Genomic DNA, 6,000 nt, shown 5'->3' on the forward strand with positions numbered 1-6,000 from the left:
TTACACATAAACTATGCCCAGATAGGTCAAGAAGTTGTCTACTAACATCCAAATGTCTTTTCAGCAGTTTGTAAAATACTTCTGTCTTTATAAAGAAACATCAAGTTCTAATTTGTTAGTTAAAAAAAAAAAACTAGATAAATCCTATTTAGGGGTGAAATTAAACAATATATTTCCCTGGATTCCACCACATTTGGTACACCAATGACTACTTTGCTGGACTAAGAAAGGTAGGAGGTAAAGCACATGGCACTGCTTAAATATTGAAAATATTGCTGTTGGGGGAATTCCCTGGTGGCACAGTGGTTGGGTCTCCCGCTTTCCAGTCCCCCGCACTCCCCGCCCCTCCCTCTTCCCCAAGCCTCTCGGTGCGGCCAAAAAAAAAAAAAAAAAAACGCTCTTCAAAATGTTAAAAGCTAATGAAATCATTCAAATCAAGTACTCAAATTAGAAAATGGAGCACATAGATGGACTAAAGTAGTTAAGTGCCCAAACTTTTCAGGTAGTATCTTTCTTGGCAGATTATTTAAACTTTTATACAAATATCCTTCCATATATCTTAGTATACTTTATAAAATGAGCTAATTTAATAATTATCTTAGTTCAAAGTACTCAGGTAAACTCAAATTGTAAGGAATTGCCTGGGAACTAAATGATGAGGGCCATTTCAGAACTGAGAAATATATGTCTCTTGTGTTTGTAATTTTTGATGCAATTAAAAGTTTAGATTTTACTCAGATGACTATAAAGCAAGACCTTTCTTCAGTGGTTGATATGTGGGTGACATAACGCAATCACCATTAGGAGGAAGAATCAAGGATTGTTGGAACACATAGATACAGAGAACAGAGCAGTGGTTACTAGAGGGAAAGGGGCGCAGTGGGGGGAGGGAAAAATGGGTTAAGGGGATCAACTGTATGGTGACAGATGGAAACTAAGTTTTTGGTGGTGAGCACGCTGTAGTGTATTCCGAAGTAGAAATATGTTGTACGTATGAAACATATAATGTTATAAACCAATGTTACCACAATAAAAAATTTAAAAAGAAGAATTGTTGGGTTTCTAAGATGGGTAGGGTTTCTGGCTGGGATATTTGTGGTGTGTCAGTGCTATTGTCAATGCTATTGAAAGAGATAGGGAATGTTGGAAAGAACAGAGATGGGCACTGGGAGAAGGGGAAAGGATGGGTTCAAGTTCAGATGATGAGCTTGCTGTGCAGGCAGGAAATTTGTGTACACAGTTCCTGTAAGCAGCTGAACATATTTGGCGTTTAGGACAGCCAAGTCTAGAGAAATAAACGTGGGTGTCCTCAGCCCTCAAAAAGTTTTTGTAAGTTGTGCAATTTAGTATTACTGAAAATGTATTAGAGAAGGCAACAATTTTATTAAAAAAATTTTTTTTTGATGTGGACCATTTTTAAAGTCTTTATTGAATTTGTTACAATTTTTTTTTTTTTTAATGTTTTGGTTTATTGGCCAAGAGGTATGTGGGATCTTAGCTCCCCAACCAGGGATTGAACCCACACTCCCTGCATTGGAAGGCGAAGTCTTAACCACTGGACCGCCAGGAAAGTCCTGCAACAATTCTATTTAATCCCACTTCCACTTTATAAAATCAAGAAGCAGAAATATAATGGTTTTCATCTGCTCAAAGGACAGTTCTCAGGTCTTTCATTGCAAATTTTCTAGAATAGATAATTCCTGTATCTGCACTGTTTAACACAAACTCCCACACATTTTCTTTTCTGTCTGTTTGGTATCCTAGGCCTTTCTCTAGGTATTAATATTTTCTTTTAGTTGCCAGTAAGATGTAGCTCATTTTAGAGACAACTCTGATAAAAAGCAATTAAGGTCATAGGAGTAATATGTATTTAAATGTGCTACACTTAACATTTTTGCTTACATTTAGCTCCCCCCAAATTCACATTATTTCTTCCTTCCATATTTCTTACGCATCTTTCTGTCTGGTCCATATCGTATGCATCGTTTTGTCCAGGCAAAAAGAGATACCTGCCGAACAGGTGAATAAAAGAAGATAAGCAGCATGAATTTTCTTATTAGTATATAGTGTATCATATGTTATTGCTGTAGGTCATATGTTGTTTTGAATGTTGACCCTGTTAAAAAGCTTCCATGTGCTGTATGTTTCACTTGCTGTGTAGATTCATCACTATTTTTGGAGAACAGATCTCATCTTCTTATCACGTATAAGCACTATCTTATAATTCATTTTGATTCCCTCAGGGTGCCAATCACACAAAGGCAGACAGTATTTGTCTCATTAATACACGCCGACTCCTTCGAAGTTACATAGCATATCAAAGTGTGTGCTATAGTAATAAAAATATGGAAGATATTTCAGTTCAGCTTTAAAGAGCAATTAAAAGATTTGCCAAAGATGTCTTTACAGGGAACACCTCTCCTAAGATAATTAAGATATTATTTGGCTTTAAAAAATGTCATTCATATACATTTCAAGAATACAATTTTGTAAAGAGAGTTCCACTTGTATTAAACGTCAGCTTTCAGCCTAAAAGATGCAGTGCAGTTCTAGGGATACACAGCTCACTCTCTTGTTCCTCAGCAAGGATTGTGGTAGGTTTTAGGGCAGAGATGGAAAATCAGCAGTTAGAAGCAACTCTATCCAAGATTTTGCCTGGGCATATTTACTGCTCATAAACTCACTCAAGGGTTCTACTTTGTAAGTTTTTTTTAATGTGAAATAGAAAACATAGAGGGTTTCACTTCTGGGTTGTTACAGTCAAGAGTCAAGGCTGCTTTTGTCCTTTCAGAGACCATTTCCAGCTCACTCTTAACCTTCTGCTTGCACCTAGGAAAAAAAGCCATTTTGTTTTTCCAACTGTGACTGAAGCCAAGTGCCTGATGCACACTGAGGCCAAACATATCGGAAGTTTGGAGCAGAAAAAGGTTTACTGCAGGCCAAGCAAAGAGAATGGGGGGCTCGTGTTAAATAAAAAAAAAACCCCAAACTCCCCGATGGGTTTCAGGGAAGAGTTTTTAAAGGCAAAATTTGAGGTGAGGGCACAGGGTGTGACTTTCTTCTGATTGGTTGGTGGTGAGGTAATAGGGCGGGGCTTCAGGAATCGTGAGCTCAGCCTGAAGTTACCATCCTCCACCTGCTTGGGGACCTTAGTTCCTGTAGAAGAACTCAGAGATGTACCAGATTGTTATGTGTATCTCTTCAAGAGGAACCAGGACCCCGTCCCTTCTCTGCACTGTTGTTTCTTTACTGCTTTTTCTTTCTTCTCATTCCCTCACTTCCCTAATTAGTAACATTGAATCTGCCCTCTGGAACTCAGGGAAAGTCTAGGAGGCTGAAGCCTTTTCCTACAAACAAGAAACGGGACAGGAAAGGCTTTTGTTGTGTACCCCACAGGTCCTGCTCATTTCACAATTTAGAGTAATAAATGCGTCTACTTTAAAGACTCGGTTATAATTGGTACTAACAGAACATTTCAGGTATTACATTTTGCAGTGGCGTTTTAATCTTTTTGGAAAACGGCAAGACCCAGCTGTGGTTAAATCAGAATCTGGGAACAACACCTAACAGGTGGCCTTTCATTTTGAAGGTGGAGACAATTACCTCCATATCATCCACCATCACATCTTCCCTTATATAAATGTTACATGCTTCTTCAGGATTTCCTAGGCAACTTTAAATTTACAAATTTAGAGCATAAAAAAGGGACTGGAATACCCAGATCTGTTGGTCAAGCAGTTTTCCTTGGAAACTTCATACACATTTCTCTATATACTAGGCTCAATAACATCATTATTAAGAAAATATGTGTGGACAAAAAAACATTACCTACCATTTCAGTAAACAAAGAATGTTGCCTGCCCTCAAGCCAGCAGCCACGGTGCCACCCATACCGGTGCGCCCTGAGGGGAATTCAGGATGGAGAAAAACAGGATACCGGCCCTAGATAGTTAAGATATATATCAGAGGAATAATTTCAATGAGCCCAGACTCTTGCATCTCCCCATACATAGAAAAGTATTAAAATCATTAACTTGAGATCTTTTTGTGTGTGTGTGATTAGCAGTAATCTTTTGATGTTTGACTACATTTTTGTTTGTTTTTTCAGCAAAAACTCCTATATATCCTGGCCCCTCCCTTACCCCTTTGGAACAGTCCCTCAGAGTTAGCTATCTGAGAGGCTGTTTCCTGGGCTGTAGCCCTCAGTAAGGTCCCCAAATAAATATATTAATATCTCACAACTTTTAGGCTGTGTGGAGTTTTTTTTTTCTGTTGAAGTGACAGACCAAGAATTGCAGGAGGAAGCAAGAGATCTCGATTGCCCATGAGTTCTGCCATGGATGCACAAAGTAAATGATTTTGATGGAATCATTGATTTTTCTCACTTATACAAATGGGATTGATTTAAACTCTCATAATTATTGTTGGGCACACAAGTCCTCCACAAACACCTGGTTTACCTTATTGCTAACATTTCCATTATTCATTTTATTTTCAAGGTGTTTTTTTTTTAAATACCCGTAAAAACTAACAACTATATAGTTTCAGTTGCTCAACCAGTTTTGCTGCCTTGAAAAGTATCGTGGAAGAGGTAAGGTTGTCTCAATTCTTTCTCCAATTTCCTTTCTTTTTTTCCTCCAACTTCTTCTCATCAAAATTCTTTCTGATATTCAACATGAGGCTAATATTCAACACTTTTACTTTAGAAGGCAGAATTCCTTATCATTCTATTTCTCCCTTATATATTAATAATCCTGTTTCTCCCTTATGTATTAATAATTCTATTTCTCTCTTAGGCATTAACATTTTATTTAGATCTGAGAATCCCTTTTTCAGTTTAAGCTGGATAATACAGCTTATCCAGATGTATTACTTACCACTCTAGGCTTATACAATATTCATATTCTTTAAGAATGCCAAAGGCCATCTAGTCCTTGTTACAAATATAACATTTCTTGAAAAAAATTAGGAAAAATTATATCCATATTTTAAAGATGCTTTAGAAAGGAAAAGGACTTACCACTTAATCCTACCTATTTCAGTAAAATCCAAAATTCCTTGCTTCATGCCCTGTTTCACTTGCAGCATTTTAAATAGTCTGCTAGCCAGGGTTTAAAGAATGAACGAAACACATTCACACAGCATGCGTCACAAGTAGTATTTATGTTAAAGTATATGCACCAAGGCTTATATATACTACCAAATGTAAAATAGATAGCTAGTGGGAAGCAGCCGCATAGCACAGGGAGATCAGCTTGGTGCTTTGTGACCACCTAGAGGGGTGGGATAGGGAGGGAGGGAGGGTGGGAGGGAGACGCAAGAGGGAGGGGATATGGGGATATATGTATACATATAGCTGATTCACTTTGTTAAAAAGCAGAAGCTAACACTCCATTGTAAAGCAATTATACTCCAATAAAGATGTTTAAAAAAAAATTTAAAAATAAAGTATATGCACCAAGCCCTAGTTCATATCGACAGGCAGGACACACACACACACACACACGCATGCGCACATGCACACTCTCTCTCTCTCTCTCTCTCTCTCTCTACATAAAGGGAAGCACCTTTGTGTTAAAAGAGTGTCCTCCCAGAATTCTTAGCAACATAATGCATCCTTGAATGAAACATCAACAGAGAATTTCCAAATAGTAAGGACTCTTGGTCAGTGATTAAATAATGGCATCCACAACTCAAACTTGGGGTGTTTTAATTACTTTAACACATAAATTCCCTAGTGTGCTAGATTTACTTGGTTATTCTAAATGGCCAAATTAGTCTGTAACATACCACAACTATTTAAATCACATATGACCAATAGTTAAGATTTTAAAAAACCTACTGCCCTACAGAACCATACTTCCTTGCTGCATGATGCCCAGGGCTTACCTTTCACATACGCCGTATCTCTGTCGTGCTTTTCACATAGTACAATGTGCACTATGGAAGTCACATTAAAGAAACAAGCAGAAAAAAAAAAAAACAACTCATTGAAAACAC

The sequence above is a fragment of the Balaenoptera physalus genome (genome assembly GCF_965194825.1).
Source record: "Balaenoptera physalus genome assembly, chromosome: 8".
In the NCBI taxonomy this organism is placed as follows: domain Eukaryota; kingdom Metazoa; phylum Chordata; class Mammalia; order Artiodactyla; family Balaenopteridae; genus Balaenoptera; species Balaenoptera physalus.